Here is an 11,297-nt window from a genome sequence, read left to right as displayed (position 1 = left end):
TACTGGACTGAATGATAGAATGCACATATTTGTTAACCAGCTGCATACATTAGATTTGAGTATACCTGCTTTCATATATTACTCAGGAAAAGTAAATCATTTAGGAGAAAATATACATAGATAAGAGATACAGATCCAAGACAAAGTTACAAGTAACGGCAAAACTGGTGATAATTTATCAGAGTAAGGTCAAGAAATGATTATGGTACAAATAAATATGGCCACTAACAGATAAAGCATTACACACTGAGATTCATATCTGAGAATGAAGAACAGAACTGCAGGACGTGAAACTGACTGCGCAACAGCCAGATTAAGACATAATGTCTGGTTTTAGGAAGAAAAATTCCTATTGTCGAGTAAAAGGTTAAAGTAACAAAAGTGCTGATTGGTTAAATAACCTGCACAGGGTATGCAGAATATTAATTCACGTGCCATTTGGATTTATCAGTAACCTTGACACAGATCCAAAGTTAAAATGTCTGACAGTGCAGTACAGAAGATTAATGCTATCATCATCAAGAAGACTTATTCTCTAGTCATGGCTCAGAGATCTTCAACTGCTACTTGTATATCATGTGACTCTGGACAGCTACTAAAACCACATTCTGATCTATGTTGTTATGAATGCCCCATTATTTTTGATCTAACTACGTTCAAGTTTTATATACATGTATATGATTACCTAAAGTAATGTTCAATACTACAAATCAAAAAAGCAAGATCTAAACAGATCAAAACAAAAATACTGAAAAAAATTTAAGATCAAAACAAAAATATTGAAAAAAATTAAAAAATATATATGTGTGTATGCATATATATATATATATATATATATATATGTGTGTGTGTGTATGCATATATATATATATATATATATATATATATATATATATATATATATATATTACAGAGGGCAAGGCCCCACCCCCCTGCTAATTAAATATACCAACTCCGAAATTTCCCAACAGCAGAGAAACAGCAAATCCACACTCTCAGCTGTGCTGTAATCTCATACACACAAGCCAGTATTAAAAGAATTCAACCTCTTAAATCAGCAAAATAATACTCAATATTTTGAACATTTAAACAAATGAACTGCAACCAGGTTTGCCCCTAAATTGTCCTCAGGAAGTGTTTCTAAGCATTCCTTCTCTTACCATCAATGATATTTGGCAATTACTCCATATAAGCATACATACTATCACAAACCCTGTTTAAAAATGTTTTCTTACAATGTCTCTTTAACATCACCCTTTAGCACACATAAACCATCTATGTTTAAAACTGTAAAAAAAAATTCCCACACTGCCGCTGAAGCAATATCCCTCAATACACATACATGCACACATATTATTTAAGCAATATTCTCTCATTATTGTACAGCTCTAATACGACATAATGCCTTTCTATATTGACTAACTCCTAAGGCTTCCATCATGTCTTGTATCTGCCTCATTTCCTTAAAGCAATACTTAAATATTTCATCTTACTACATCATATATAAACCCTCCACCAAACCAGTTTGGTTGTATGTGTTTCTGTGGACAGCCTCAACTGTGTTTTTGGCTATGCAGAGCTGGGCCCACTAAAACGGTCTTATCAGCTGTCTATACATAGGGATATAAAGACTTTTTTCTACTGGTGAAGATGCCTCTCCACAAATATCCCTCCATTCTCCTAGCCTCCCTTACGATCTTTTTGCGTGATTTCCCATTTTTAAGACATATGGTTGACATTACCTTAAGGTTTCCTTCTACCTGTTTTTGTCTGAAAGTACTTTAGCTTTTCTTTGCAGTCCTTCCTTGGATATTTTTCTGTATCTAATTTGTTAAGTCCAATCTGATGCTTTGTACAAAAACTTTGCTGTTATTTTTTTAAATCTGGATAGATAAGCCAAAGCAAACCGGAATCTTTTCAGCTAAAACACAGGAATACAAAAATAAAAGTAGAGCAATGTAGCAGAGTTTTAGAAACACTGGGCAAACAATGCATATTTGCAATGCTGAAAAAGATATATCATCAAGTAATAATGACATAAAGGACAAGCTTTTTTACATAAAGAGAAACAGCTAACAGCAATACTCCTACTACTAATTATTCCTATTTGTAGCAACAGTAATTCCCTCATAGTAAAATGCAAATTCCTTGGCAAAGGACTTTCAGATGCAATAAGTGAACTGAGGCAAAAAGAAGGGAAATGGTTTCTTAAAGAAAGTATCATGAGATTTCAGTCAGGCCTAACATGGTGTATACCAAGGAAGCGGTCCAAAACAGAAATGTCAAAAAGGGGGAAGAAACTGGTAAGTCATGTATGTAATGTGAGTGTGTGTGGATCATTCTCTGGAGTGGAAAATGCACTTTGGGGAAAGGAAATGCTGTGTTTAGGACAGAATGACAAATGAGACTTTCAAGCTCAACCCTAAAGTGGGCATCTCTCAAATGGCCTTCTTCATGCATTCAAAATAAAATGTTTGATTAATTTAGGATTTTTCAGGTAGTGGTGAGTATAAATTCCTTCATTTTATCATTTGTCTCTGAAATTAATATTTGAATAGCAGCAGTCAGTGGTGCAATAGGGCACACACTTGCCTTTAGTGCAGAAGGCTGTAGGTTCTATTCCCATACCAAGTAGATGGATAGTTGATGCTGCACTCCTGAGAGTGTCATCCTTTGGATGAGATATTAAACCAAGTTTCCACTTGCTTAACTTGGTCATAGCTCAGGTGGATGTAAACAATTCCACAGCATCTACTGAAAAGAGTAGGGGAAGTTTTCCAAAGCCAAATTTACCCTAGAAATATGAGAATCACCTTAGGTATCCCTTCAAAAAAGGCCACCAGCTTAGTGGGACTAACCCAGTCAACAAAGGATAAATACATAAAATAAATATGCATGACTGGAGAGAGAGAGAGAGAAAAAATATGTTTTGACATTAAAAATTTCATCATGTCTTCCATTTGGATGTGTGTGTTACACAGAACATTTCATTATTTTGGACTGCTAATTCTTAAAGGCTGCTTGGAAGGGAACATTAGCAGTAAATAGCTTGATACCAGTTACTTCTGAATGTGCATCTGTATATCTATCTCTGTTTTCTAATGTGTAGTAACTGCTATTTCTTGCTTTTGCATTGTTATATGAGGAGCCAGACTCAAGACACCATGGGGGACTATTTGCTTTGTGTTAATGTGAAAGTGAAACTTGCCTTGATAGAAAATGCATGTTGTATTTTATTTTGCTTCTTACAGAGTCTGTGTTGTTGACTGCTGAGCTGCTTACTATACTTCACCATATCATCTTACTCCTAAATATGCTGCTGACTAGCCTCTACCACCCCCCCCAAAAAAAAACCCTCAATCATCTTATAATCATGCCATGTACACCACACTGTGACAATATATGGCTAAAGACTATACCTATCCTCTCCAGGTTGCTCCTCTGCTTTATAAATATCATACCTCTGTGTGCATATCTTCCTTACCCCAAACCATATAACCCAGTGTTCCTTACATTTCCTCTTATCATTATCAAACAATCTTCTTAACTTTTCAACATGTGAAATAAACAAAGAGAAAGGTCCCTGCCATATAACTTAGTTCTGAGAACAGCATCCTTATTCATACATATTATCCAGATCAAACATTTCATAACTGTTTACATATTCACATCTTATTTGATATTACCACTCTTTATCAGTCCATATGATAGTACCCTTATTTCAAGCAAGTCATCACCTTGTCCACCAATCAGCCTAAGAACGAGCGGTATAAACCTTTCACATCCCACTTCATGCACATCCTGGCTTGAGCCATAATCCACCTCTGTAAACTACAATGTACCCAGCAGTCTCCTCAGATCAGGATAAGTAATCATTCATTGTAATCCACAAAGAACAAACCAAGGTAGTTCAAAAGTATGGACACAGTACAATTGGAGCCACAATTCACAATAAAAAGGCTGCTTTAATATTGAAATGCTGATAAAAACAAGTAAAAGATAAGTGCTTTCGTTTTCTTAATGAAAACGTCTTCAGATAAAAACATGTTTGAAAAATTGAGTCCATATATACACCAATATAGATCACATGAATGCCAAGCCCCCAGTGATGTCGTGCTTCCTTTGGGAGCATTTAAGGAGGAGTTTTAGAAGATTTAAAGGGCTATGCAGGTAGAAAACTAGGGTTGCCACCTTTTGTTGCGGCTAAAACTGGAGTAAGGCCACACCCCTCGCATCACCCATAACCCTGGATCATCTTCCTCCCACATCCCACCCACGCTGTGGCATCACTATGACAAGCAGATGGGAACGCCCTTTTTCTTCCAATCCTGATGCCTTCTTTCAGCTGATTTACTTTGCTTTTCTGTAAAAAAGCATAGCAAATCAGCCAATTTAACAAACTCCAATAGTCTGTTTGCTTTTTAGAAACAGAATACTGGAGTTTGTACAATATTTTCCGGATAGTCTGGAAAAAAACGGATAGGTGGCAACCCTAAACTGACATGACTTACAACAAAATTAAAGTTAGTTTATATATGTGCTTCTGGTTTTTTACATACTAATAATGTACTGACAACATATTGCAGCCATTACCTTTTTAAAGATTTCAGTTTTAAAATACAGGTGATGAATATTTAGTCATTCAAACCAGGCCAGTTTATGGCACTAAGTTTCAATTGCCAGAAAAGTTCAAGTTTTTCCAGACTAAGTGTCCACTGGCCCCCCCTGACAGGACAAATTCTTCTAAAGTGAAAAATTTAAAGGTGTGGTCAGGGAATTCCATGGTATGTTTCAAAAGAGCATTGGTATCCTTTTTAATTCTAATATCTTTTATGCTCATAAATTTTGTCAAGTAGATGTCTTTCTGTCTTACCAACACAAAACCCTTCATAGTGTTGGCATTGAGCACAATAAATGACTTTAGTGGAATCACAATTAAAATATTTTTGGGGTCTAAACTGGAAACCATTAATCACAAACAAATTACCAGTTAAAATATACTTGCAATACAGGCAGCAGCCACATTTCACCATCGCAAAGTGCGTTGATTGTTGTGCTGATTTCTTCCCAAATAAAGCTCTTTAAATCCTCCCAAAGGAAGCATGACATCACTGGGGGCTTGACATTCATGTTATCTACATTAGTGTACATATGGACTCAATTTTTTAAACATGGTTTTATCTGAACAAGTTTTCATTAAAAAAACAAAAGCGCTTATCTTTTACTTGTTTTTATCAGAATTTCAATATTAAAGCAACCTTTTTATTGTGAATTGTGGCTCCAGGTGTACTGCATCCATACTTTTGAACTACCTTGGTAATCATTCATTTTAACTTTTATGTCCTCTTTTGTACCCTTAAAACAATCAGATAAACCTCCTCACAGGGTTACCTGTTAAGCATATGAAAAACAGCTTTAATTCTTCACATTTGTACACATCTGTACTCAGCATACATGCTTATGGACAGGTTTACTGTGTTTTTACTTTTAACCTGTATTTAGTTTCAATAAATTATTGTTGCTCATCTTAATGTCATATTGTTCATGTGGCTAGGATTATAAAACTCTGTTCCATATAGCTGCATTAAGTACACAGATGTATAAATAATCTTCCATTATCTGTCCATCCATCCACAATCCCTCTTTCCCATTTTTTTTGTACATGATGTCAGGGTGTCACTTCAGCAGTAGCAATCATCTGCAGCCAGTGTTCATACTCTTTGATATACCCAAAATAAATACGCTAACAAGTCTATGACTATACTCAACAGCCTCATATATTATTTTCTTGTTGTTTCTAAACAAATTACATGGGCTCCCTAGCCTTCCTCTCAAAATACTATACCACATGCCTGCACACATTTGATGTCAACCTCTTCGTGCTTTAGTTGCAGAGCCACATGAAGATGAACCCCCTAACCAAGGTCGGTGGATTATGTCATTCCCCTAGGTTCTCTTCTGCTGTTCTTCCCCATCCATGTTAATGCTTACACATTTTACCATTTTTGTGAAACAATTTCCCATTCAAGCATACAGCAACATTTGCTTAAATCAGAGCCAAGCAAAGCTGCACCATGGCCATGTTGGTGCATTAAGCCACCATCCTTGGCTTCTATTTGGAACCCTTTCTCTTACTTGGCTATTCACACATCCAGTCCCCCCTGTATCCCTCATAATGTGCACCTTTCATTTATTTGAGCTGCTTATACCTTTAATGACATTTGGTCTTAAAATAATTCCAAGGGTTTCTTGTTCTAATGAGATAAGCATACAAAACATCTTAGAGCAACATAATTAAGGTTCTTATACATAGCACAAGCAGATAACTATAATTCAGAGAGGAAAGGGATGATGATGATATGGGGAGGAAGCTCAAGAACTAGACATATTGGGGTTTTGGATGCAGACTCTTAAGGAGAACAAAAATTATACAGAGTATTATATTGATAAAATAGCAGGGAATATTCTAAGAACTAAACCAGCATGAGAATGGAGAAAAGAGTTTCTGCCAATAGGGATGACTGTGGTTAGGGATACAGGTAATAGGCAAGAGGGGGCCTGAATTTATTGGAGAAAACTGGCAAGGGAACCAAGGCATTAGGAGCAAATAACTAGAAAGGGAAAGGTAATACAATGGGAAGAATTTATTTGGACTGCAGGTTAAAGATAGACTTCCCTATCAAGGATTGATTTCAGAGTATAGGCAAAGAGAAATGGGGGGGGGGGGGGTTGTCCTAAATGAAAGGCCAGCACTGGTAGAGTTTTTAATAGACTCTAGAACAGAAACTGCCATTCAAAAAGGAATAATTAGTAGAGCATGTAAAATTGGGAAGAGAGATTGGATAAGCAATTCACAAAGAGACAATGGGGGATATATGTATATCTCTCAAATATGCAACAAAGTCTAGAAGATTTAGAATTTTTGCCTGGAAGTGTTTACATAGCTATTTTAATATCCCAAGTAGGCTCCAAAGAATTTTTCCTCAGGTGGATAGCAAATTTTGGAGGTGTGATGGGCAAAAAAAAGAGGTGGCTGGGAACATATTTAATGAGCTAGCAGTCTTTAGGGATTTCCTGTAGACCGTTCTGTCGGAGATGCTGGGTGAGTGGATTGGACTGACTGGGAAGATTATTTTTTGAGCTGTCATACAGAATTGGAATTGCCTACACATAGTAAAGGCTTGCGGAGTCTAATTATGGTGGCTGCCAAAAAAAAGCACTTACTAGAAAATAGAAATCAAAGTCTAGACCAGCTTTACTAGTAGTAGTGAATATAGTACAGAGATAAAACAACTGGAATTGGAATCTTTAGAAAAGGGAAGGAGCAAACTACATATGAAAAAATAGGAATTATGGGAACAATATATGTAGAGAAGGAACAAGGTTTTAGAGGCAGCATTTGAATGAGCCATATAATGCTTAACTGACAATGACTGGATAGATTATAAGTGATGTATAATGTTTGCATCTACAGTTGTTTCAATAGTGTCTGTGATGTATAATGTTTGCAACTGAAGTGGTGTCATTTTGTTTTTTTCATTTATATAAATGTAAGATTGCCTATGTCATATGTGAACATTTAATAAAGATGACTGCTGAACAAAAGCATACAAAGCACAGGCAAAGTGAAGCTGTACTTCCAGCTTGCAGGCACACAAAGCCACCACACTGGCTCTCTGTGTAAAACCATGCCTCTGTATTGACTGCTTAATCCATTTAATCTAAATTAACTTTTTAATCTAAAGTAAAGAAATTTTCTGGCTTCCCAAGCCAAACAAATCATGTGGAAACTGGCTAATAAGACCAGACACACAGTTATTAGTAACACTAAGCAGGACACTAAATAAGTGGAATACAAATAAACATTTTATCTGGAACAATGCAATCATATATGGAAATCATAACTACAGGACAATAACTTACTCTGTAGAGGCAAATTCCTCTGTCCCATATAAATGTGATAATATTTTGATCTAGCTAGTCAATGTTGCACAAACGTTTTCAACACAAGCCCTCCATTTATTGCACACACTGCAGGAACACAAACTCATTAAGCTAACACCTTTGATACATGTTTCTACAGATACAGAATCTGATAAGTGAACATTTTTGCATGTTTGCATTTAGCAAAATATGTTACGTGACTTTACTCCAAAACAAGAGTGCAGCCCTGACCACTGCTGCAGTTTCATCCAGAGCCAATTAGTTCTCATGTTTTTGCTTTAGTCTGATGGTCTTTTCAAACATTCTAAGTACAACAAAATTTGCCACAGCTTAAAGGATAAGGGCAACAGGCATTTAAAAAGTTTATGGGCTGCAAATCTTGACGTATTCTTTCTGACCCATAAAGGCAGACAGCCTGAGAATAAATTATTTTTGCTGATTATAAGGTTAAAATTGTTTTTTTTTTTTTTCTGAAATACCTTTGCTGCTTATAACTTGTATTACTTATCAATTAAAAAATGGTTCATAAAAGTGTTTTATGACTATTATTAAAAATTGGGAACATTAAAAACACAGTAAGAACACTTACCAGCACCAAATCAACCAGGTTTAGTTATGCAAATCACCTGAGAAAAATATGTTACATACTTGACAGAAGGTTAGATTTGGCTGGTACCTTTCTGAACACTGGAACAGGTGGACTTGTTCTCTTGGCACTTATCATGGCAACAACATTTTGCTAGCTCAAGCTCTTCTCCCATACCATAAGCTCTTGTTCTCCTGTAAAACTCCAGATCAAAAGGTCATGCCTTCCAAACATCGATTCTATAGCAATCATGAAAAGGCCTAAAATGTAACTGTATATCTCAAGGAAGCTATGAAGCTGATAGCCAAGCTGCTCGTGTCTCTCCAGATTCCTCTGAACATGACAATTTGGTGGGGGTAGGTTGTCAGGTTGTTCCAATGTCTAGACAGATGATAACCAAATTTAACGTTTTGGTAGGCACATAACATATTTAGGTTGATCCCATCTGGACAGTGGAACTGATGGACAGAATCCCTAAAGGCCTACTGCAGCCTAAGACAACAAGCTTTGAGTATGGAGGCTCTGAAGGGGGCCTGAGTTATGGACAGGATATCCAAGTCGTAATGTTTAGCAAAAGTATGTAAAGTAGGCCAAGGAGAGGCAGTATAACTGACATCTAGTAGTAAGTTTCAGAGAAAGGTTGTGGATGTAACTTGAGCTCTGACAGAGTATGCTTTTGTCTACATGGCAGGGATCAACAACAGAAGATAATGCAGTCTGATATCCATTTGGACAATGTGACCTTAGTTACTTTGTGGCCATTTGCAGTCTTTGAGAAGAAAATACATAATTGGACATCCTTCCTGAATTCTCTTGCTCTGTGTAGATACAATCCGAGTTGATTGTGGACATTTAAGCAATATAGTTGATATTCACCTCTGCTAGAATGATTTGGAAAGAAAATCAGGAGATAATTATATTGATTCAAATTCACCTGCAAGGCTACACTGGGCATAAAAGAAGGGTTAGTCATCAATGTTGAGTCAGCATGCTGAACCAACTGAATTGAAGCCACCTCGAGAACTGCAGCTGCATTGGGTATCTGATCATTTGATAGAGCTAAAACTGCCTGATCAGTGGTGAATATCCAATCTGGTGGTAGTTTGGGTTTCTGGCTTACTGTATCTAATTAGCAGCCAATAAAGAATAGAGAGTGTGAAGGATCCAACTGAAACTTTGCTTTAATGACCATGATTCCCAAGGATAGGAACAGATGGAGCAAATATTGACTTGATGTAACAAGTCTTTCCATACAACATGCCATAACTGCCCGTAACAAATGCATGTGAGCTGCCATGCATTTCAGTGAACACCCGGGGGGGGGGGGGTTCTGTGGTAAGGCCAAATGGTGACTCTCTGAACTGATTATGACTGACTCCTACCTGAAAGCACAGGAATCTAGGAATCTCCTGAATGTCTGCACTATTTTGATGTGCAGGTACATATCCTGGAGATCCAAACAGCACATCCAGTCTCCTGCCTGTAATCAAGGTAGATTACAATGTACTGTGACCATGCAGAAGGAATATTTCTTGACATGCTGATTCAGATGATTGAGGTCTACAATCGATCCGAGGTCTTGAGTCTTTTTAGGCACTAAGAAGAATCAAGAGTAAAATCCAGAAACACTGGTCTGGTGGTGGGAATTCCTGGATGGCACTTTCATTACAGGTTGTAGACTTCTTCTTGTGCTACTCTCCTCTGATGGAGTGGTACTAATGGCAGACGAGATGGCAGGCATTCGGGCAGTCTTAAAAATGATAATGAGTAGCCTCTGAATATTTTTTCCCTGAGCCATTTGTCCTGCAGGATGGTCAGCCAGGCATACAGATGCAGGGAAAGGCATCTCCTGATTGTGTCTAAAGTGGGACAGTCGGGCAACCCTTCAGAAGTGATACTGTCAGGATCTCTGAAAAAATCCCCTTAACCCTAGCTGGTGCAAACTACCTCTGCCTGTTGGGTGTCAGATAGAAGACCCCCTGCCCATATACCACAGGATCCTCAGCTATACTGCTGCTTCTGCTGGGAATGTTGGGATTTGCAAAGCCAAATTTTGTTTTCACCTTTTTGATTCCTTTGAAAGGACCTCTGCAAGACTGAAAATTTAACCCAAACAGCTATCAGCATTTTGTCATCTTACTCGTACTGCAGCACCTTATCATTAACCTTTTGCCCAAACAAGGAAGTTCTGTCAGAAGAAGCATTGATGACAGCTGCTTTGAAGTGATCCACAAAGTCATTAAGGTGTAGCCAGCCCTGTTGGTGCATTGCAATGTCAGAGCAAACCACTCCAGCTAAGCTATCTGCTGCATTATGTTACAAGCAAATGGCCAGAGAAAGAGTTAATGGCTGACACTTGGGTCTCTAAATATTTCACATTATCTATAGTTTTGTCAGCTAAGCCTCTGAAATCTTATTATAAGTACCAAGTAATTAATTATCCTGATTCAAAAAGTTCTTGATGCATATACCTGCTTTACAAGTTCATCCATCATCCATGACTCAATTAGGAGGGTGAACAGTCTGAGAATCATCTGGGACTTTATGTTTGATGACAACTGACACCATTATGGGATCAACAAGTGGATCTTTGCTCCAGTACTGCCTATCCTTACAGATCCACAATATGATCCGCTTTCCATGGGATTGGCTCACCTATGTCTAGATCTCTCCATGTCTTGAAGCAGCACCATGTCAATAACCTTGTTGGTAAGGGTAGCACTACTAAAGTTGTATGGGGTGAGGACCTATAAGCCTCCTGCAAGAT

The sequence above is a fragment of the Protopterus annectens genome, chromosome 6.part1 (genome assembly GCF_019279795.1).
Source record: "Protopterus annectens isolate FY-2018-M chromosome 6.part1, PAN1.0, whole genome shotgun sequence".
Classification (NCBI taxonomy): Eukaryota; Metazoa; Chordata; order Ceratodontiformes; family Protopteridae; genus Protopterus; species Protopterus annectens.
The sequence above is the reverse complement of the archived record's forward strand: the minus strand, read 5'-3'. Positions refer to the sequence as shown.